This window comes from Molossus molossus, unplaced genomic scaffold (assembly GCF_014108415.1).
Source record: "Molossus molossus isolate mMolMol1 unplaced genomic scaffold, mMolMol1.p scaffold_m16_p_13, whole genome shotgun sequence".
NCBI classification, from domain to species: domain Eukaryota; kingdom Metazoa; phylum Chordata; class Mammalia; order Chiroptera; family Molossidae; genus Molossus; species Molossus molossus.
The window spans coordinates 83,125,784-83,150,469 of record NW_023425348.1 but is presented as its reverse complement, the minus strand read 5'-3'; the positions used below and the strand labels follow the sequence as shown (position 1 = coordinate 83,150,469).

The following is a 24,686-nucleotide window of genomic DNA, read 5'->3' as shown; positions in this document are numbered from 1 at the left end:
ATAGAAATGTTTCTTATTTTACCAAAATAGGCTTATCCTAGTAACAGTTTTGTGATTTTTGTTTTGTTTTTTTGTTTTTTTATCCTTACTAGAGGACATTTTTTGCATTTATCTTCAGATAGAGCGGGAGGGAGAGAGGGGGGAAGAGAGAGAGAGAGAAACACTGATGTGAGAGATACACATAGACTGGTTGTCACCCACACAACCCCAACCAGGGCCGGGGACAAACTGCAACCAAGGCACGTGCCCTTAGCGGGAATCGAACCCGGGACTCTTCTGTCCATAGGCTGACGCTCCAACCGCTGAGCCATACCGGTCAGGGCTTGTGATGTGTTTTTAAGATTTAATAATGGGTTATAGGCATGGTTTAATAATCACCATTTAAATGGTGCTCTGTATTTAACATTTCTAACACTTGTGAGGTAGATCAGTGGCTATCCTAGTACTGGAGCAGAGAAGTTGCTCTTTTATTTATTTATTTTTTTGAGAAGTTGCTCTTTTAAACATATGCTGAGCTGGAAGAGGAGGAGAGGAAGGGCACAGACCTAACATTTATTGTATGTCTACAGTTTTTTTTTGTTTTGTTTTTTAACCAAGATTTGGGTTCTGCTTCTAAATGTGGAGTGTGAGTCCTTAACTCCATGCCCCTTCCTGTGACTGCTACTGCAGCTTCTTTAACTTACTTTGTGAGGCTGGACCTAATATGGAAGTAGTAAGTTAGAGGGTGATGGTGTGCCTTGGAAAGGAAAAGGGAAGAGCTGTCACCTGGAGGAATTTGGAGGAAATAGAAGCATTAGGCTCCTCTTTGCTTAAGGCTTTTTTTTTTTTTTTTTCAAACAGCTTTATTGAGATAAAATTCACATAACATAACTCATGGTTTAGGATATATTAAATTACCTTTTTTCCCCCCTTTATTGATTTTTAGAGAGAGAGGGAGAGAAAGATAGAAACATCGATTGGCCCTTCACTGGGGATCGGGCTCACAACCTGGGCATGTGCCCTGACCTGGAATTGAATCGGTGACCTCTTGGTGCATGGGTCGACGATCGACCTCTGAGCCACACTGACGGGCTTAACTTACTTTTTTTTTTTTTTTTTTATCCTCACCTGAGGACATTTTTCCATTTTTTTGTACAGATAGAGTGGGAGGGAGAGAGAGAGAGAGAAACATCGATGTGAAAGGGACACATCGAGTGGCTGCCACCAGCACGACCAACCAGGGCCGGGGACAAACCGCAACCGAAGTACGTGCCCTTAGCGGGAACTGAACCCGGGTCTCTCCGTACCGCAGGCCGACGCTCTAACTGCTGAACCAAACAGGCCAGGGCTTAACTTACTTTTTAATTGAAATATATACAACAAAATAAGCCATTTTAACCAATTTTTATAAACTTTACCAGCTTAATTTTTTTTTTTAACGATTTTTTTTTTTTAATCCTCACCCGAGGACATTTTTCCATTTTTTGTTCAGATAGAGTGGGAGGGAGAGAGAGGAAGAGAGAGAGAGAGAGTGAGAGAAACATCGTTGTGAAGGGACACATCGAGCGGCTGCCACCCGCACGACCAACCAGGGCCGGGGCAAACTGCAACCGAGGTACGTGCCCTTAGCGGGAACCGAACCCGGGTCTCTCCAGACCGCAGGCCGACGCTCTAACCGCTGAGCCAAACTGGCCAGGGCTTTTTAAACTATTTTTAAATAGATATTTAGACGGAGGGAGAGGGAGAGAAACATCAATGTGGGATTGACACATTGATCATCTGCTTCCTACCTTCTCTTTCCCCACTGGGGATTGAGCCCACAACCTGAGCATGTGCTCTGACCAAGAATTGAACCAGCAACCTCTCGGTGCACTGGAAGTCACCCAACCACTGAGCCACACTGGCCAGGGCTATCTTAACTATTTTTGAGTGTATAGTTAGTTCTGTGACATTAGGTACATTAACGTTGGGAAATATCTACAGAATTTTAAAAAATACATGTTTTTAATGATTTTAGAGAAAGAAGGGAGAGGGAGAGAGACAGAAACATTGATGAGAAAAAAACATCAGTCGGCTACCTCCTGCACACCCTACACTGGGTACTGAGCCTGAAACCTGGGCATGTTCCCTGACCCAGAATTGAACCTGTGACCTCTTGGAGCATGGGTTGATGCTCAACCCCTGAGCCACACCGGCTGGGCTCTAAAGAATTTTATCTTGCAAATCTGATACTTTACAACCCCACCAGTAGCATAAGGGCTCCAATATTTCCACATCCTTGCCAACATTTATTTTTTTTTTTTTTTTTTTTTTTTTTTTTTTTTATTTTTTTTATCCTCACCTGAGGACATTTTTCCATATTTTGTTCAGATAGAGTGGGAGGGGGAGAGAGAGAGAGAAACATCGACGTGAAAGGGACACATCGAGTGGTTGCCACCCACACAACCCAACCTGGGCCGGGGACAAACTGCAACGGAGGTACATGCCCTTAGCGGGAACCGAACCCGGGTCTCTCTGTACCGCAGGCCGACGCTCTAACCGCTGAGCCAAACTGGCCAGGGCCACATCCTTGCCAACATTTAAAAAAAAATTTTTAATTGAGAGAGAGACAGAAAGGTACAGAGACATGAATTTGTTGTTCCACCCATTCATGCACTCACTGGTTGATTCTTTTTTTTTTTTATCCTCACTTGACATTTTTTCATTTTTTGTTCAGATAGAGTGGGAGGGAGGGAGAGGAAGAAAGAGAAACATCGACGTGAAAGGTACACATTTTGTTGCTTGTGCTTTTGGTCTTATACCTAAAAAATCATTGCCAGGTCCAAAACCATGAAGCTTTCCCCTATGTTTTCTTTTAGTAGTTTTATAATTTTAGGTTTTGGTCATTTTAATAATTTTTAAGTATATATTTACAGCATTGTACACTCACCACCACTGTCTTTTTCCAAAATGTTTTTCACTGCAAACAGAAAATTTGTATCCATTAAGCAGTAACACTCCATTCTTCCTTCCTCCTAGCCTCTGGTAACCTCTAGTCTACTCTCTGTCTGTATGAATTTGCCTCTTCTAAGTATATTGTGTAACTAGAATCCTACAATATTTTTGTCCTTTTTTTTTTTATTGATTTCAGAGAGAGGAAAGGATGACAGAGAACATTGATTGGCTGCCTCCTGCATGCCTCCACTGGGGATTGGGCCCATAACCTGGGCATGTGCCCTGACTGGGAATCGAACCTATGACCTCTTGGTGCATGGGTTGATGCTCAACCACTGAGCTACACCGGCCGGGCAATATTTTTGTCCTTTTGTGTCTGGTTTATTTTACTTAGCACAAAGTTGTGTTTTGTTTTGTTTTTTGTCCTCACCTGAGGACATTTATTTGTTTTTTGTTCAGATAGAGTAGGAGGGAGAGAGAGGAAGAGAGAGAAACATAGATGTGAAAGGGACACATCGAGTGGCTGCCACCCGCACGACCCAATCAGGGCCGGAGACAAGCTGCAACCGAGGTACATGCCCTTAGCGGAAACCAAACCCAGCTCTCTTGGGACTGCAGGACGACGCTCTTCCTGCTGAGCCAAACTGGCCAGGGCAGCACAAAGTTTTTAAGGTTCATCCATGTTGTAGCATGTATGCATCAGGACTTCATTCCTTTTTGCGGCTGAATTCTCTGCTTTTTAAGCTTGGGGATGTCTCTTGATAGCTCTCCCACTTGGAACTCTACAAAGGCTGCTGAATTGATTAGAAGTCACACTCTTTGTGTGGATTGCCACACAGGTATTTCCACTAACAAGCTCAAACCTCTTGAAAATTCAAACATAACAGTGTGCATAAAAATATATAACAATAAGTCAATCACAACTAATAGCACCATTTCTAATTTAATTATAATTTCTAATCTTTTAATGTGCAGCATATTTAAAATATGAGTTGTGTACAGAAGTGTCACAGGAAGAGAACAAGAATAGGCAAGTTTAACTTTCTGCCTTTGCTTTATAATTATAATATGAGTGTTTTTTGGTCAGAGAGAGGACTAATCTCAAGGTATTTTATATTGTGTACAGATAAGTTTAAAAACCTGACATTTAATGACCTAGTTTGATTAATATTTTCAGGGTAAGAGCATGTTGAAGATAGTCACAGGTCTGTTTGTTTCAATAGGAACAAAGCTATTCACAGTATTCTCATGCATGAAAAGCTTTCTTATTAAGATGAGTGTCTATTTATTTTTTGGAGGGTTCATAACTGATTTTCATCCACCTGATTGTCTACTTTTCCTCTCTTTGCTTTTTGGACATTGCCCCCGCTACATTTCCCTCCTCTCCAGTAATAAAGGGAGTTTAATATTAGTCCTTGAGGCATGGGATGAACTGGAAGTTTTATTCAGTCAACCCTGTTGTCCTGTGAAGTATTACAGCTCTCATAGTGCTTAACACATGAGACTTTATTTCAGTGTCAGGGAGGATATACATACATTTTTTTCCCCCCAAACAACATGAACCATTTCTTTTGTTCAAAATTATTCTTTGAGTCTTGATTATTTTTGAATAATTGAATGTATCATGGAAGTTCAAATATTTCAGAAATATAATTTGAACAGAGAATTAACTTTCTGTGTAACCTTTTTGGGTAGAACTTCTAACACATTCTGAAGCTGACGGATACGAATATGATCCTGTATTTACCTGCACACTCCTTCCTGGAGGTGCTATGGCACACAGAAATGGTAAAAAGGCAAGTAAAATAGAAACAAATTTTGGGGGAAAAAAAAACAAAACCTGGAGACGTCTTTACCATAACTGAGACTTGATTCTTTGATTTTTGAGTCCTTAAAATGAAAACTTGTGATTTGAAAGAATGGTGTGACTTGAATGGAGTTTATAAGCATAGCTAGGGAGGGATAGGTGTGACAGGTTAAGCCAGTGGCTTAAAAAATTGGTACCACAACTGTGTGTGACCTTAACATTTCTGGGCTTGTTTTCCCATCTTTAAAATAGAGATAACCAACCTGGAATGGTAATGTGAGAGTTAATTGAGATAACTTATGCTGGGAACTGATCAGTGCCTGGTACAGTGTTGATAATGCTATTTCTTTTTTTCATGTGTAGAAACGGGCATTCTACTTATTGCATGGGTCGGTAATGCAGTTCAACCAAATAAAAGGTAGTTAAAATGCCTAGCAGTGCCATACATAAAAAGTAGTTACAAAGTCAGTGTTCCTTTTGTTTTTCTCTTTGGGTGTGTTTTGCATTTTCCTTTGTCTTTTGTGGCTTAAGGGATGAGACATTGTTTCCTAATGTCCAAATTGTGCATCTGAAATGTTTGCTGCACAAGGCATCCTTCCCCATAGAACCTTTTAGCTTATTGTTCCCTGTGGAATCCTTGGGTAATGTGGTTTCCTAGATTCATTTTCACTGTCTACTTCATATGAGAGTCTTAGTAGAAAACTGAAAATACAGAGTATTATTGGATTTGTAATAGGGACACCTGGGTCTCTTCCTAAGTAGGTAACTAGTTGTAGGCATGGAGGGAGGGAGGGCTCTAATATTTAAAGTTTGTAATGTAGATGGAATCATGGTTAGCTATTTGCTTTGTAAACTATTGTATCAAGAATCCTTATTTGAGCTTTGTAATTTGCTAAAGACAGCTTTTTTGATGAAGTCTTTATAATTGTAACTTTATCCTTGTCATGGAATTAGCTGTTCGAATCTCCTTCAAGTAGAGGTTTCCTTACGGAACTGCTCCACTGTTATTTTTTATCCTCTGTTATGCCGTGGAGATATATATATATATATATATCTCCTCACCCAAAGACATGCTTATCAAGATGGAAGGGGGAGAGAGGGAGAGAAACATTGATGTGGGAGACAAACATTGATAAGTTGCCTTCACTATGCTCCCCAACTGGGGATTAAACCCACAACCCAGGTATGTACCTTGACCCGGAATCATACTGGTAACCCTTTGGAGCATGGGACAGTGCCCAACCAACTGAATTACACTGGCTAGGCTGTTTTTAAATTTTTATTTAGAGAACATTAATTTCATAAATATGAAAAGTTAGGTTAAAATTGGGCTTTTCTCAAGAGGTGAGGAAGGGGAGAAGACTGAATGTAATAATTCAGCTCTTTAAATATTATAAAGCATTTTAACTCTTAGAGCTTTGTAAAGTTCTATCTAATGTAACAGTCAGCCAACCTTTACCCCATTTTATGAGAAATGACTAATTTTCAGAACAGCCTTTGGATTGTAACACTTTGATTTTTCTTTTTCTCTACTTAGAAAATATGGCGGCAAATATAAAGAGGAATGGTGAATTCTAGTTTAGAAGCTGCAGTGAGATCTGACAGATCTCACTTAATTGGTTTTCTTTCTTTATTTTTGGTTAATCCTTACTTGGACATATTTTCCCATTAATTCTTAGAGTGGAAGGGAGGGAGGGAGAGAGAGAGAGAGAGAGAGGGGAAGAGAGAGAGAAACATCAATGTGAGAGAGAGACATCAATTGGCTGCCTCCCACATGACCCCGACCAGGGCTGGGGATCAAACCTGCAATCCAGGTATGTGCCCTTGACTGGGAATTGAACCAGAGACCCTTCGGTCCCCAGGCTGACGCTCTATCTGCCCAGCCAAACCAGCCAGGGCTGATTTTATTTATTTTTTGAGGTGGGTCAATTATTTATTTATAGCTTATTGGACAGCTTTTAGCTTTCATCCAAAGAGACAATTAGTGATGTATTTCTGTTTTCATTAGGAGAGAGAGGAAAAGTATGAGGTTCTTTTAGGGAGAGATTGATTTCTGGCCCATTTTAGTAACTAATTTTTTGTCATAATAACTTTTTCTTCTGCAGAAAAGGTAGAGATTGTGATGTGTATGGTTTCCGTATAAATTAGCAACTTCTTTGTACAGTGATTTTGTTACCGGTGGTGGTAGTGGTGAAATTGAACCTTGGCTCATTTATTTATTTATTTAATCCTCACCCGAGGACATTTTTCCATTTTCTGTTCAGATAGAGTGGGGAGAGGGGGAGAGAGAGACAGAGAAACATCGATGTGAAAGGGACACATTGAGTGGCTGCCTCCCTCACGACCCAACCAGGGGGGCCTGGGACAAACTGCACTGAGGTACGTGCCCTTAGCGGGAACCAAACCCGGGTCTCTCTGGACCGTAGGCTGACGCTCTAACCGCTGAGCCAAAGTGGCCAGGGTGAATCTTGGCTCTTGAGTTTGGCAAAGAAAGATTTCAGACCCAAGAACTCAAATTATAAGAGAAAGTTTATTCAGAAAGTTACAGAAGTAGAAGAAGTGAGCCAGCTGGGCTGCATAGGCTCAGGAAACAAGTTAGGGAAGGAAAAGAAGGGCCCTTGGAATTTAGGAGAGAAAAAGATAAAGGCAACAGCCTGGAGGGGAGAAGAGAGGGAAGGGCAGGGAAAGGCACAGATGTGCCTTTCAATTAAGAGTGACCACTTAATTGATAAGTAAGTAAATAAAGAAGAAAGAAACTGTTCTCTCTTTTTACAGCTTTATTCAGCTTTGATATCACTGTCCCCATATTGAAATTCCATTGAAACTTTAGTTTTGAGTTAGTTAATGAATGTCTTTAGTTTGGGGATTCTACAAAAGTGAAGTGTTTTGTTGTTGTTTTTAATACTTTTAAAATTAATTTGAGAGAAAGAGGAAGGGAGAAGGAGAGAGAGAGAGATAGAAACAGTGATTGGCCACCTCTTGCACCCCCCCCCCAGTGCTGGTCCAGAATCAGGCCAGAATCGAACCAGAATAAAACCAGCTACCTCTGGGAGGACACTAAACCAACTGACACCGGCCTGGCTACAAAATGAAATTTTTTTGTTCTAAAGTTGTTTATAATTTTCGTGTTACACTTTTAATTTTTAAGGTCAGAAGTCAGTAGTTTTCATTTATCTAACATTGTTACTCTTCACCAAAAGATTCCATAAATTAGAAACTGTCACCACTTTCTTACTTTTCTTTCACTTTGTTTCCTGTGGGATTGAAGCACTCTCTTGCAGAGACTGGGAATGTGTGTGATATTTTGGTAATAATATGGAGTAAGCCCTGGCCGGTTTGGCTCAACGGTTAGAGCATCGGCCTGCGGTCCAGAGAGACCCGGGTTCGGTTCCCGCTAAGGGCGCGTACTTCGGTTGCAGTTTGTCCCCGGCCTTGGTTGGTCGTGCGGGTGGCAGCCGCTCGATGTGTCCCTTTCGCGTCGATGTTTCTCTCTCTCTCTCTCTCTCTTCCTCTCTCTCCCTCCCCTTCTATCTATACAAAAAATGGAAAAATGTCCTTGGGTGAGGATAAAAAAATAATAATAATATGGAGTAATAGTCTACTGTTAGTAGACTGTCTTTTTAACCCAATATTGTTTGGACATCTGTTAAGTTTTTGCTAGTTTCTGTTTTTTAATTTATCATTAGAGTGGGAGGGAAGGAGAGAGAGAAACTCCCACTCGAGAGAGACATAGACTGGTTGCCTCCTGCACAACCTGACCAGGGCGGAGGAAGAACCACAGCCGAGGTACATGCCCTTGATGGGAGTTGAACCCACGACTCGTTGGTCCACGAGCCAACGCTCCAATGGACACTGAGTCAAACTGGCCAGAGCACTAGTTTCTGTGTAGGCTTTTTGCAGTTTCTTTTTGTGCTTGTAGCTATTGTGTGTGGGAAACATTCCTCTTTTCTGTTCCGATGCCCTCCCCCTACACTACCATCACATAGCTTGCCTAGTGTTTCTCTCTCCTTCCTGCATTCTGTGTAATGCTGCCAGCTTAACCATGCTTGATTGGGTGGGATACTACCAGTGAGGAACACCTGTGTCATCCTATTGGCTGCCTGCCTGATTCTGAATGCTGTCTGAGCAAGAGTCTTAGAGGGTCCAAGGAATGATAGGAAGTCAAGGGTGGTGGTGACAAGCAACTTGAAAATGTATAACTGACATTCATCAGCTAGCTGGTTATTACTGCTCATTGAAGAAGTACGACTGTGGTCATGTAGTCATTTTAAGTCTGATAGCAGGCTTTCAACAAGAGTATTTCACTGGAGGCTATTTCTCAGATTGCTAGAGCAAGAGGAGCAGGCATTGCATTTGCATTTTTCAGTCCTTCCCTGCCCATGGTTCAATTTCTGTTTGCCATTTAGTGCGTAGTTAACGTTTCTTGTGAAGCTTTTCTTATCCATGGATTCCAATACTGTATCGTGGGATATAATTTAGCATTTTGTTAATGGTCTGTTTTTTTTCATTTCACCAAGATTCTTAAGCTTTTTGAGAATGGAGACTTTTTTGCTTAGTGAATTACATATCTTTTGAGGAGTCAGGCACTCACTGTCTACCTTAATTATACCTGTGATCTAGCCCTCCTTTTTTTTTTTGTTAATCCTCACCCAAGGATATTTTTTCATTGATTTTTTTTTTTTTTGTTAAATCTTCACCCGAGGATATTTTTCCATTTATTTTCAGATAGAGTGGCAGGGAGGGGTAGAGAGAGAGAGGAACACCCATCTGAGAGAGACACATTCATTGACTGCCTCCTGCATGACCCAAACAGGGATGGGGACCGAACCACAACTGAGGTATGTACTCTTGACTGGAACTGAACCCGAGACTTTGGTCAACAGGCTGACCCTCTAACTGCTGAGCCAAACTAGCCAGGGAGATTTTTAAAAAGATATATTAAAAAAAATTTTATTTAGAGAAAGAAGGAGAGAGAAATAGAAACAGTGTGAGAAACATCGATCAGCAGCCTCCTGCACACACCCAACTGGGTATCAAGCCCACAACCAGGCATGTGCCATGACCAGGAATAGAACTGGGACCGCTCAGTCCACTGAGCCACACCAGCCTTACTTCATTGATTTTTTTTAGAGAGAGAAAGGGAGGGAGAAAGATAGAGAAACATTGATGTGAGAGAGATACATTGGTTGGTTGCCTCCCACAGGACCCCAACCGGGGCTGGGGATCAAACCTGCAACCCAGATATGTACCCTTGACCTGAATTGAACCCGAGACCTTTCAGACCTCTTGGTGCATGGGTCGACACTCGGCCTGTGAGCCACACTGGCCAGGCTGGGCTAGGTTATTGTACCAGGGATGGACACCTACCCCAAGCTGGGAAAATCAGTTTCTCCTAGGAATTAGAGATTGGATTGAGATTCAGGTCTTTAGGGAAAAAACACCTGAATTTAGAGAACTTGAAATGTATAAACTCAGGTGCTGGGGTGCAGCCATATTCAAAGTCATACATGTGGAAGCAGTGAAGGCCATCTACAGGGAGGGAGAATTAAGTAGATTCATCCAGAAAGATGACTAGATGAAAAATGTAGCTCTGGAGAGAGAGACAGCTATCTACATTCATAGTAGAAGCCTGAGTGCATAAAGGCTTTTCAGGTGTGGCCCTGTTGTACTTTCTGCCTTTAGCTCTGAGATACTCTAGTATCCTTTCAATTAATTCCATTTTTTGCTAAAGTTAGTTTGAAGGAGGTGTCTCTTAATTACAACCATAAGAGTTTTTTGTTTGTTTGTTTGTTTTTCTTCCTCACCGGAGGACACTTTTTTTTCATTTTTTGTTCAAATAGAGCAGGAGGGAGAGAAAGAGAGAGAAACATCGATGTGAAAGGGACACATTGAGTGGCTGCCACCTGCACGACCAACCAGGGCCGCGGACAAACTGCAACCGAGGTACGCGCCCCTAGCGGGAACCGAACCCAGGTCTCTCCGGACCGCAGGCCGATGCTCTAACCACTGAGCCAAACTGGCCAGGGCAACCATAAGAGTTCTGAATAAGATAGTACAGAGCTCTGCCTAACATTTCTTAAACTAATTTTATTTTATTTTTCCTTTATTGATTTTACAGAGAGAGGAAATGAGAGGGAAAGAGAGATAGAAACATCAATGAGCGAGAACATTGATTGGCTGCCTCCTGCATGACCCCCAGTGGGGATTGGGCCCACAACCTGGGCATGTGTCCTGACTGGGAATCAAACCAGCAACCTCTTGGTGCATGGGTTGATGCTCAACCACTGAGCCACACTGGCCGAACAATTCATTGGAATTTTAATAAAATTTTAAAAGTACATTTGTATTGATTTTTAGAGAGAGAGAGATAGAAACATCGATGTGAAAGAGAAACATTGATCGGCTGCCTCCTGCACGCCCCCTACTAGGGATCGAGCCCACAACCTGGACATGTGCGCTGGCCAGGAATCGAACTGGGACCTCTCAGTCCGTGGACCAACCCTCAATTCACGAAGTCACACCATCCGGGCTCATTTGAATTTTAGAATAGTCAGACCAAGGATCATCTTTCTTTGAAAGATTGTCCCCCGCCCCCTCACAAAAAAAAAAAGCTTCCCTACCCCTAGGCTTAGGCTGCTTGGGGTCTTAGCTCCTTAGTCTATAGTGTAGACATGCACCTGTGATGATGTTTTTGGTGTATAGAGCTGGTGCTTTGCCAGATCAATTTTTTTAAACAAGTTTTAATGATTATTTGTTTATAACTACTTTTTTTAGGTATATAAGACAGATAATTAAGTAATACTGCTGTTTCAAATAGGAAACTTAAAGTGAGCCATCATTTTCAAAGAATTTTTTGTCAGGCATATGGATTAGGTCCTGTTTTCTTTTTTTGGCAAATAACACATTTAGTGTCCTGATTGTTTCCTCTTTTTCAGAAAGATTGATGGACTTGAGTGGAACACAATGATGTGGGTTGAATGGCAGTTGAGACTTTAAACAAAGGGTAATGGTGAGTGGCTCTGTGCCCAGTTGATGGAGTCTGTCTGGTTTCTGCTCGGTTAGTAACTTCACGAATGAGCTGTAATAGGAGCATCACAGTGGAGTTTTTTTCTTTAAGAAATGTTAATAAGGTAGGGAGGGAAGCTCGGAGAAAGACACTTTAATACTTTTAATTTGATTTTGTTTTCTTCCTATGATCATTTTGTTTCTGTTAAGTTGAAAGACTTTATTCTAGGAAAATGTAAAATTTCCCTGTGATATTAATTAATGCGCAGGAATTAAAAAGAGACAAGAGCCCATCTGGTGTGGCTCAGTGGATTGAGTGTAGTCCCATGGACTGAGGAGTCCCGATTCCAGTCCATATCAGAGCATATGCCTGAGTTGCAGGCTCGATCTCCAGTAGGGGGCATGCAGGAGGCAGCCAATCAATGGTTCTCTCTTACATTGATGTTTCTCTGTTTCCCTTCCTTTCTCTCCTTAAAAAAAAAAAAGAGTAAAAGCATAAAAAGAGACAAGAACCAGCTTTGAAATGTGGATTTATATATAACCAAGAAGGAATAGATTTTCATGGTAGAAAAAGCTGGAAGACATTATTTGACACTGGTGGCCAAGTTGTGAATACGTACCTAAACAATGTTATGGCTTCCTGTAGTGTGTGTATAGTATTGAACTGAGTGCTGTGCATAGAAGATTTTACAGTCTATATTGCTTACTCATATCGGGGCCTTTGCATAAAGTCGACACTCAATAAATATTTTTTGAATAGTCCATGTTCTAATGGCATTTTTATGTTTTGAGACAATTCAGTACTTAGGACTAGGACTAGGAAGAAAACGTTAAAATTGAAATTCTATGAATTTCTTGTTTGTTCAAATTACTGATTTTTGAAGATAAAGTACTTTAAAGCTCCAAGGAGTTTTTTTTTGGGGGGGGGGGGGGGGAAAGCAGCTTTCCATTGAAAGACATTATGTTGGCTAAGATTTGTACTACAAAAGCCTTTGTGTAGCTCTGTGATCTTGAAACCTCATATTGTATATTGCTTGGACAAAATCAGAAGGCTCTTAGACAACCCTGATTCTGGCTCTGTTTTCTGTAGCCCCAGAGAATAAGACAAGGAGAATCTGATACTGCTGGCAGTCTATGCTCTCTTATTTTTCTTGCCAAGATATGCATTTAAAAATAAAATCAAGGAAATTGTAAACCAGTAGTAAAAATGAATAAGGCACCCAGGAGTTTGCCTCCTTTCATATCTCGTTGCCTGAGTCCCTCCATTTTGTCTTTAGACTCTCTTGATAGTAAATGAATATGGCAAAACTGCCCTTTGGGCTCATCCTTTGCTATTCCCCTTTCAAGTTTATGGGAAATAATCATGAAAGACACCATGTGTTTTTTTTATATATATATATATATTATTGTCACCCGAGGGCATCCTTAGAGAAAGGAAGGGGGAGAGAGAGAGAAACATCTATCAGTAGGTGCCCAGACAGGGATCGAACCTGCAATGTTGGTATGTACCATGACCAGGAAATGAACCAGCGACCTTTTGGTGCACAGGACAATGCTCGAACCCAGCCACTCCAGCTGGGTGTGTTTATTATGTATTTATTGTTTTTATCATGTGCTGTTTCTGTCTGATAGCCTATGGTACATTTACAAGTGCAATTTAAAAAGCTTGCAGCCCTGGCTGGTTTGGCTTAGTGGTTAAGAGCATCGACCCACGGACCAAAGGGTCTTGGGTTTGATTCCCAGTCAAGGGCATGTACCTGGGTTGCAGGTTTGATCCCCAGCCCTGGTCGGGGTCGTGTGGGAGGCAGCCAATCAGTGTGTCTCTCTCTCTCATTGATGTTTCTCTTTCTCTCTCCTTCCCATCCAGTCTAAGAATTAATGGAAAAATATCCTCAGGTGAGGATTTACACAAAATTTTTTTTTCAAAAGCTTGCAAAGTTCTTTACTGAACTAATTTGGGTTGATTGTGGCAGTGGGATTGGGAAACTATTTTATTTTTAAAAAATTTTTTTCTTTGTTGCTTTTTTAGAGAGAGAGGAAGGGAGAGGGGAGAAAGAGAGAAAAAAACATCGATTAGAGAGAACATCGATTGGCCGCCTTCTGCACACCCCCGGCTGGGGGTCAGGCCCACAACCTGGGCATGTGCCCTGACCGGGAATTGAACTGTTGACCTCTTGGTGCATGGGTCCATGGTCAACCACTGAGCCACATCGGCCAGACGGGAAACTATTTAAACATAATAATCCTTTAGATCTGCTACAGGAAAGCTTAGGTAAATAAATATATCAAAACCAGATAAAATATTTCTATGGGATATCTTGATGCCTGAGCTGATGGTATAACCTATCTTCTTAGATCATTTTTTCCTCTTTAGGCTTGTGAATTTGTGATTTCTGTTTTATAATACAGTTATGAATTTGGTTTTTAACACTTATCTTAATGACATTTATATTTAGGCTTTTTGATAATTATTAGTTTGAGATTAATAAAAGACTTTTATGAGCACAGGAACACTTTTTGAGCTTTGGTTCAGGTACTTTTTAGCTTGCAAGTTGTTGTGGATCAGGCCTAGGATAGCTTAAGTTCTTGATTATTACTGTGAAATCAAATGCTGTTTTTATTTATTAATGTTCATCTGTCTAGTAACTTTGCTCTGGGCTAAGTAAGACCGAAAGAAAGACTTCACTCTGTTTTAAGAAGCTTACAACTTAGAAAAATTTTTTTTTTTTTAAATTCTGACTGGTCTACTTCTCTGAACAAACCAGATGCACAGATCAGACTTGTAAATGATCTGTTTTCTTAAGGTATCTTCTAACAGAATGTGTCTTGGGGGAGCTGAGTGGCAGCCCACATTTAGCTGGGAGTGGCAGTTCATATCCCTGAATTATATCTCCTATACCCACACACAGTGACTTTGGAGCAGATTTGGAATTTAAACTTACACTTTTCTGTTCTTGTTTAAACAGTTGCTTTATAATAATTATATTTTGTTTGTTATATTTTTAATATATGTCAGGAAGCCGAAATTTCTTGAGTAGAAATTTGCTTTGGAGAACTTTGAGTTCTTGATAGGGAAGATACCTAAATAATATACTTTATGCAGCCCTGGCTCAGTGGTCAGAGCAGAGGCCTGGGGACCAGAAAGAAGGTCACAGGTTCAGTTCCCAGTCAAGGGCATGTACCTGGGTTGTAGGGTCAATCCCTGGCCTTGGTAAGAATCGTGTGGGAGGCAACCAGTTGATACGTCTCTCTCACATTGATGTTTCTCTCTTTTCTCTCCTTCCTTCCCTCCCTCCCTCTGAGCCCTGCCTTCCACTCTATTTAAAAATCAATGGAAAAATATCCTCAGGTGTGGATTAATAAAATAATTTATGCAGTATGTTGATTTGGGAAGAAATGGCAGCATACATAGCTCACTGAAACTTTATTGAGATTGTATTTATTTGTTTAGAGAGGGGAAAGATTAAGACTTGAATATGTTTACTCTTTTGCAAGAGAGTCACTAAAACAGTTTTATTTCTTCAAGACTGTATTACGTGGTAATATTTCTTGAAGGCAGCTTGCTGAAGAAAAATCAGATCAGGCTTTCTGAATTGCCAGATCCGGAACATCAAAAAAATGCTTTGACAAGAAAAGGGGTGGGGGGAAAGGCCTGCTGGATCCACCCCCAGGAATCCTAGTGGGTCCCCATGGTAACAGCCTCCTTGCTTACAACTTGTCACTGTGTAACTGTCACGGGGGTTTAAAGAAAAGCCAGTATCTCAAGAACTGTGTAGCATTAACTACTTTTTGATAAAATGCTGTTGTACATTTTCGGTGAGCCATAAATAAAAAGTTAAAGGTTTTAATTTCTGTGTTCCATTAATTAGATGCTTTAAAAAATTGCCTAATTATGGTAAGGTGCAATAATGAGAAGGTGGTGGCCAAGGTAGGCATAAGAGGAAGCCATAGTCTCAGAATGTTAGATCTTTAGAGATTTTTCTTCTCTGGTCTTTTCATTTTGCAAATGAGGGAAATGAAATGCCTTACTTAGGTTCACATAGAAGCAGGAGCAGGAGTCCAGCCCAGGCCTTCTAATTTTACACCATACTCTTCTCTTGTCCCCACCCATGCATTGCATTTACCATGCGCCTATTTTTCATAAATGAAGCCTCATTTTCTGGGGTTAGGAAAGTACCTTAGAAGATCATGAAGGGAAACTTCTCTACCCAGGGAAGGAATTCATTCTGCGCTATTCTTTCCAGGTGGCCTGTGCCTCTTCTCCCTTTCCTCAGATTGGGGATTACCTAAAAACCCACTGCCTAAGTTAAAAGAGAACAGAATTTTACGTGGATTTCCCATTGTAAAGCTATATGCTTTGTTTTTCTCTTCTTATAAAACTGCGGTTGAAAATCAGACCTGAGTGTTTTTCACTAACCTGTTTATCTTCATTTAAGTAATTTGTGTCAGTCATAACAAGACAGAGAATTCATTAAAAGAATTATGTCACCCTGGCTGGTTTGGCTCAGCGGTTAGAGCATCAGCCCGAAGATCGGAGTCTCAGGTTTGATTCCAGTCTAGGGCACATGCCTCGGTTGTGGTTCAGTCCTGGTCCTGGTTGGTGTTGTATGGGAGGAAACCATTTCTTTCACATTGATGTTTCTCCCTCCCTCCCTCCCTTCCTCCCTCATCCCCGCTCCCACCCTCCTCCTGCTTTCCGCAAACTGTCATCTGTGTCTTGGCATATAAGTTTTATATGTATATAAAACTTGGCTTATAATGTCTATAAGCATATAAGTCCTTTGGTTCATCTCTCTCCTACCCTCTGAGGTTTGTCAGTCTTCCCTACTTCCATGTCTCTGGATCTATTTTGATCAACAGCTTATTGTGAAAACCAACATTACTTTAGTAATTATTAATTACATATACCAAAAACAGCAGTATTAGGTCCACTTCTTGGATGCCAGTCATTCAATGCTCTTGTCAGTAAGTACTTCAGCTTTTTTTTTTTTTAATCCTCACCCGCGGATATTTTTCTTTATCTTCAGATAGAGTGGGAGGGATAGAGATGGAGAGAAAGGGGGAGAGAGAGAGAGATATCGATGTGAGAGGGACACATCAACTGGTTGCCTCCTGCATGATGACCCTGACCAGGACCAGGGACAAACCACAACCGAGGTACGTGCCCTTGACTGAGATTGAACCCAAGACCTATTGGTTTGCGGGCCAGCGCTCTACTGCTGAGCTAAACCCGCCAGGGTGTTACTTCAGCTTTTATTTTACTTTTTCTCTTTCAGAACTCCTTGAAAGGTAGTACTAGCTAAACATTTGTGAGAAATTAGCGTTATTTTTATTTTTAATTTTTTTTCTTTATTGATTTTAGAGAGAGGAAGGGAGAGGGAGAGATAGAAACATTGATGAGAGAGAACATGCCTCCAGCATGCCCCCCACTGGGGATTTGGCCCACAACCTAGGCATGTGCCCTGACCGGGAATAGAACTGGCAGCCCCTTGGTGCATGGGTCAATACTCAACCACTGAGCCACACTGGCCGGGTGTTTCTTTAATTTCCTTTAAGCAAAGCACAAATACATATTTTCTAATAAGATGTATAGAAATATTTTCCCTTTCTCAAAACTACAGCTATTTTTTCTTGAAGAATTTACCATACCTAGAAATGGAGAATTTGGCGCATATATCTATATCTATATCTATATCTACATCTATATCTATATCTATATCTATATCTATATCTATATCTATATCTATATATCAACATCTGTATATCTATATCTATATCTATCTGTGTGTGTGTGTGTGTATTTTTTTTTTTTTTTTAGTCTTACCAGAAAATTAAAGTGAAAATGCTGTTGGCTGTTGAAAAGTCTCGACTTCAACAGAGTTGAGAATGAAAATGTGGCTGAGTTTTTAATATTCTAGAATTTCATGATTACCAGCACTTTCTTGTTGTGTAGCCAAGGTAATTAAAGTAATCAAATATTTTAGTCATTAGCAAGTGTGGCCTGGCTCTGAAAGAAATCTCGGCTCTGACCAGGTAGCTTAATTGGTTGGAGCGTTATCCCGGTACACTAATGTTGCAGGTTTGATCTCCAATCAGGGCACATGCAGGAAGCAACCAGTAAATGCATAGATAGGTGCAACAACAAATCTATGTTTCTCTCCCTCCTTCCCCCTCAAATCAGTAACAAAGAAAAAGCCCTGGTTCGTATGGCTCAGTTGGTTGAGTGTCGTCTCATGCACTGAGAGGTCACCATTTTGATTCCTGATCAGGGCACATGCCTGAGTTGGCGGGCTCCATCCCCAGTAGGGGACATGCAGGAGGCAGCAGATGGATGTTTCTCTCTCAGCAGTGTTTCTCTCTCTCTCTCTTCCTCTTCTCTCTGTCCAATTAATAAAAACATATTTAAGAAGAAAAAAGAAATCTTAATTCTAGCTCTATTCTCAGTGCTCTTTTCTTTCATTTACTCTAAAACACATTTATTAGTTGCTATTCTGGTTCTTAATTTGACCAGTGAATATTTGCATAAATTTTTATTGTACAACGTTTTCCTTGATAAGAACGATTGGTCAAGTTGTAATGAAATAAATTTATCTATTAAGACTTCACATTGATTGGTGGTGGTGGTGAGGCAGAGACAGACCAAAGGGGAGGGAGGGAGAGATATGATTGCATCCTTGCCATTTTGTAGACAAGGAAACTCGAGGCTAGGATCCTTAGTGAAGACAGTCACTTATTTGGGATGTCAAGCTATTAAGTGGTAGGACAGGACTAGGCTACCAGTCCACACTCCAACTGCTGCAGTATTTCCCTGTACTTTTCTTGTTTATTGAGGCCCAGTCTCATAACAGTAATGAAATAATATATTTTTGTAGCCACTTCCTTTCATGTGGTAGTGTGATTTTTTTTTTTTTTTAATCCTTACCTGAGGACAATTTTTTTGTCTGTTTTTTGTTTTGTTTGTTTTTTTGCATTTATCTTCAGATAGAGCCGGAGGGAGAGAGTGGGGGAGAGATAGAAACATAGATGTGAGAGAGACACATTTACTGGTCTCCACCTACATGACCCCGGGCTGGGGACAAACTGCCACCTAGGTACATGCCCTTAGAGGGAACCAAACCCGGGACTCTCAGGTCCACGGGCCGACACTCTAACTGCTGAGCCAAACTGGCCAGGGCTGGTAGTGTTTTTTTTTTTCCCCAATCCTTACCTGAGGACATTTTTCCATTTTTTTGTTCAGATAGAGTGGGAGGGAGAGAGGGGGGGGAGAGAGAGAAACATCGATGTGAAAGGGACACATCGAGTGGCTGCCACCCACAAGACCCAACCAGGGCTGGGGACAAACTGTAACCCAGGTACATGCCCTTAGTGGGAACCGAACCCGGGTCTCTCCGGACCGCAGGCCAACGCTCTAACCGCTGAGCCAAACCGGCCAGGGCGGGTGGTGTAATTTTTAACTATTAATAATGTGAATTCGGTGTCTTATTCTAGAAGTTCTTTGAGAGCTTTAGGAAAATAGTCATACCTGTTAACTACCCTGATAAGATAATGTCTGTGTACTGTACCTAAACTGTTTACCTGTGTTCTTGAAAAGTAGGAGTAATTTATTTATTTTTTAAAATTTACTGATATTTAGAGAGAGAGGAAGGGACAGGGAGAGAGAGAAACATCAATGAGAGAGAACCTTGATTGGCCGCCCCCTGTGTGCCCCCTACTGGGGACCGGGCCCACAATCTGGGCATGTGTCCTAGACCAGGAATCAAACTGGGGACCTCTTGGTGCATGGGTCGATGCTCAAGCACTGAGCGACACTGGCCAGGCAAAAAAAAAGTAGGAGTAATTTAACTCTAACAGAAGTGGCATGGAAATGTGGTGTTAAGGTAAGCAGCATTCATAGCATAGCATCTTCAAGTCTTTTAGAAGAAATGTGTGGATCATAATAGAGTTCTTGAGGCCAGAGAGGTGGAGGTATCCTGCCCATAGATCATTTATCAGATGAGAAATTGGATGTTACAGCTTTTTTTTTTGGTTAATCCTCACCTGAGGATATTTTTCCATTGATATTTAGATAGAGGAGGGGAGAGAGGGAGAGAGAAACATCAATGTGAATGTCCATTGTTTGTCTCCTGCATGACTCCAATGGGGTAAGGGGTTGAACCTTCAACCCAGGTATGTTACCTTGACTGGGAATTGAACCTGAGACCCTTTGGTCTGTGGACTGACGTTCTAACTACTGAGCCAAACTGGCCAGGGCTGGATGTTACTTCTTTATTTGGTTCCCTAGTGAGACATGATTTGACATACAAGACTGCCATCTTTTTTTTTTTTGGTAACAGTTTAGCAGTTCTATTTAAAAAGTTAAACATATACATACTACACAATCTAGTCATTCCGTACCCAAATAGTCATCCAAGATAAATGAAAACATGTCCAGACAAAATCTTGTATGTAAACATTCATATTAGCTCTGTTTGTATTTGTAATAGCCCAAACCTGGAAACAGTCCAACTATTCATCAACAGGTACATGGATAAAACAAACTTTTTTCCTTTAAAGTCTAGCCCTCCTGTCCTCAACTCCCAAGACCCACAGTCATCCTTTTGGCTCTGATAATTGCTTCTTAATTCTAAACAGCCATATTCCTTGAGCTCCTAGAAAAAAGAGAAAGAAAACACCAACTTCTCCAGACTGCCTTGCAGTCAGTGCCATATTTACCAAATGGTCTGCTCAGTGATCCTGACCTGTTTTGACTGGACCTACATTGAAGAGCATTCCAAATGCTAGCTTTTTATAGATTTTTAGAGACAGAGAGGAGGGGAGAGGGAGAGAGAAATAGAAACATCGATAAGAGAGAACATCGATTGGCTGCCTCCTGCATGCCCCCCACTGGGGATTTGGTTGACGCTCAGCCACTGAGCCACACTGACCAGGTTCAAATGCTATCTTGATATGTGTCCTCACTAGCAATCTGTTTTTGTTTTTGTTTTGTTTTTTAAATCCTCACCCAAGGATATTTTTTCATTGATTTTTTTCAGATAGAGTGGGAAGAAGTGGGGCAGAGAGAGAAACATCTATGTGAGAGAGACACATTGATTGGTTGCCTCCCGCACCACCCAGCTGAGGTTGGGGATCGAACCCACCACTGAGGTATGTGCCCTTGACCTGCAACCCTTTGGTCATCAGGCCAACGCTCTAACCGCTGAGCCAAATCGGCCAGGGCACACTTACTTTTAAGCCTCCATTTATACAAGTTGATTCATAGTGGGGGAGAGCTACGTTCAGAAACTTTTTCTGATAGCCTGAATTTTCCTGTCTTTCATCTCTTAGCTTCTATTTATATTCTGTGTATCTCTTCTTCCTTGAGCTTGCACCTTCTGCATAGTTGACTCTATTATATCATCTTTCGGGCTGCAAAATAAAAGTTGGAAGATTTTAAAGTTAAAGTTCCCAGAATAATGTTGTCGCCCACATTGCACATATGTCACATTTTGAGTTTACTGGTTAAGCCTCTAAATATGTGCTTTATATACAGTATGTGCAGTGTGATGACTTAGGTTGCCATGAGAACCTAAAAATTTTAGGCTGAAATGGTTCAGTAACAGATACATTTTTTCTTTTGTTGTCTTACCGGAAAACTAGTTTTTTGTTATGTCGTGTACTTTTTACAAATTGATATATTAGGCAGTGGTCATTCTCATATATTGCCTCCTGCTAACAGGATGGGTAGCTTCTTTGTCTATTAACAATCTCCTTCATTCCAGTCTTCCATGCTCTAGTTTTTCTTGTGTACCTGTCTCCTGTTTCTCTCTTTGCTACAGGATAGGATTAGAAGTAGGAAACTGGAACTTTACCTTTTTAAAAACACACCTGGAAAGAGAGGGACTCTCTAATGGAGTATCCCTAAGCACACCTAAAGAATTCTTCTGTCATGTAAGACCTTTGAGATGAGCTTTTAGTGGTGGTAAAATTGTTTGAAAACTTTTTTTTTAATCCTCACCCGAGGGTGTTCTTCCTTTCGTCTTCAGACAGAATGTGAGAAAGGGAGAGACAGACAGGCAGAGACAGAGAAAGAGAGAAACATCGATGTGAGAGCGACATATCAATTAGTTGCCTCCTGCACAACCCCGATCAGGGCCAGGGACCGAACATAACCAAGGTGCGTGCCCTTGACCAGAATCAAACCTGTGACTCTTTGGTCTGTGGGCCAATGCTCCTCTAACTGCTTAGCCAAACTGGACAGGGTTAAAAACTTTTTTTTGAAAGAGCATTGTAGCCCGGCCAGTGTGGCTCCAGTGGTTGAGCATTGACCCATGCCCCAAGAGGTCGCCAGTTCGATTCTCGGTCAGGGCACATGCCCAGGTTGTGGGCCAAATCCCCAGAAGGGGGCATGTAGGAGGTGGCCAGTGTTCTCGGTCATTGATGTTTCTATCTCCTCCCTCTCCCTTCCTCTCTCTCTCTGAAATCAATAAAAAAAATTATTCTTTATGAGACTGACACGCTGCCTACTGTGCTAATGAGGCATCTAAAAAAAAAAAATTTAAAGAGCATTGTAATGTTAGTCTGTCATCTTGAAAAAAATCAGGTTCAGTTTGAATTGGAATACATTATTTTGATTAATTTCTTGGCCAAGATATTTTGATTGGGTTTAGTCATGAAGATTCTCTTCTTTTTGGATTAGCAGTATAAGAGGAGATGATGGGATGTTAGAAATAGAACAAACTATATTGTTTAGTCTTGGGTTCTTAAATCTGTTTTGGATCATGGACCCCCTTTGAAAATCTATAAAAAGCTATGGTCTCACTCTGGCCAGTTTGGCTCAGCGGTTAGAGCTTCGCCCCATGGACCAGAGAGTCCTGGGCTTGGTTCCTGCTAAGGGCACATACCTCTGTTGCAGTTTGTCCCCGGCCCCTGTTGGGGTTGTGTGGGTGGCAACCACTCGATGTGTCTGTCTCACATCGATGTTTCTCTCCCTCCCTCTCTGCCTCCCTCCCTCTGTCTCTCCCCCCTCCCCTCCTGCTCTATCTGAAGACAAATGCAAAAATGTCCTCGGGTAAGGATTAAAAAAAAAAAAAAAGCTGTGGACTCATTTTCTTATAAATATAAACAAATAAATATATAAATGTAGTTTACATGTATATGTAAAATTTGGGGCATAATATATGGGAGTTTATGGAATCCATGAAATAGCCATGAATTTCATAGGTTTGTAAACTCCTGACCTGGGCCTATCATTTTTCATTTGAGGAAATCGGTCCAGAGAGGAGACATAACTTGCCAAAGGCTATACTATGTGTTTATAGCCATTTTGATTTTGAAATGAATCACCCTTGGTATATGCAGTTGTGGTCTTTAGCACTGTGTTTATTTAATTTTTTTTTTTATCCTCACACGAAGACATTTTTGTTTTTTTTTTTTTTTTCCAGATAAAGTGGAGGGGAGAGAGGGAGGGGGAGAGAGGGAGGAGGAGAGAGGGAGGAAGAGAGAGAGAGAAACATCGACGTGAGAGAGACACATTGACTGGTTGCCACCACACGACCCCAGCCAGTGCTGGGGACAATCTGCAACCGAGGTACGCACCCTTAGCGGGAACGGAATCCGGGCCTCTCTGGTCCATAGGTCGACACTCTAACCGCTGAGGCAAACGGCCAGGGCTGCAGTGTGTTTATTTTTACTTAGTTGCCTTCACTTAAGTAATCTTAATAAAGTTTATAACAGTCATTAAAACTATGATCTTACTCCCTGAAAAAGCATATCAATTCACAATCAGCTACTCTTTCAGGAATTCAAGTTGCTGTAACAGGATTGCTCAGAAAAATTAAGCATATAAGCCATGACACACAGTTAAGAGGTTCTTTTTAAAAACTATTTCTTTATTGATTTTAGAGAGAGGGGAAGGAAGAGGTAGAGAGAGAAATATCGATGAGAGAGAACATTAATTGGCCATCTCTTGCCTGCTCCCCACTGGGGTTTGGGTCCACAAGCTGGGCATGTGCCTTGACTAGGAATTGAATCGGCAGCCTCTTGGTGCATGGGTTGACGCGCAACCGCTGAGTCATGCCAGTTGGACATTAAGAGGTTTTTTTTTTTTTTTTTTTATCCTCACCCGAGGACATTTTTCCATTTTTTGCCCAGGTAGAGTGGGAGGGAGAGAGAGGAACATCGACGTGAAAGGAACACATCGAGTGGCTGCTACCCGCACGACTGACCAGGGCCGGGGACAAACTGCAACCGAGATATGTGCCCTTAGCGGGAACCGAACCCAGGTCTCTCTGGACCACAGGCCGACGCTCTAACCGCTGAGCCGAACCGGCCAGGGCCATTAAGAGGTTTTTAATAAAATGTTGAACACTATGTTTTCTGAGACACGAAAGTGCCACTACTGTAGGAATCCTACTATGTTCTTTTCCTATTTTAAAAAATGTATATATTTTAAAATTGATATTAGAGAGGAAGGGAGAAGGAAAAAGAAAAATATTGATTAGTTGTCTCCTTACGTACCTGGCTGGGGATCAGATCCACAACCTGGGATGTGCCCTGACCAGGAATCTAACTGGCAACCTTTCAATGCACAGGACATGCTTAACCAACTGAGCCACACCAGCCAGGGCTCCTTGTCAAACACAGTGTGGACAGGCTTCTGCCTTGCACTAGGAGATCTAGGTATTTGCTATCATTAAGCATCCTTTGCTCGTCGTTATCACTGCATTTCCTACAAGGGGCAAGAGAAAATGTCAAATTTTCAAATGGTTAATTTGCTGATAAAATGTATTAAAACAATTACTTATGGTGGACCTATTTATTTATTTTTGTTTCAGATATCTCCCCTCCCACTGATACCCTCGTCTAATCCTACCCCCCCAGCATTATTGTCTATGTCCTTGTTTACCCATACATGCATATAAGTTCTGTTGCTTATCTCTTCCCTCCCCTCAGTTCCACCTTTTCTGAGGTTTCTGAGGTTTCA

The 24,686-nt window shown here is 41.3% G+C and overlaps 1 protein-coding gene across 3 annotated transcripts in view; it reads left to right on the top strand.

The window, feature by feature from the left end:
- CELF1 (CUGBP Elav-like family member 1) overlaps window positions 1-24,686 on the top strand; it is an 88,892-nt gene that overhangs the window by 2,434 nt on the left and 61,772 nt on the right. The window contains exon 1 of one of the 3 annotated variants that reach the window (XM_036258457.1): window positions 11,667-11,729. The exons of 1 other annotated variant lie outside the window; for it this stretch is intronic. The gene's annotated coding sequence lies outside the window, so the exon portion shown is untranslated. Of the gene's footprint in view, window positions 1-11,666; window positions 11,730-24,686 lie in introns of those variants that run through there. One more of the 3 variants, XM_036258440.1, reaches the window with a different exon arrangement.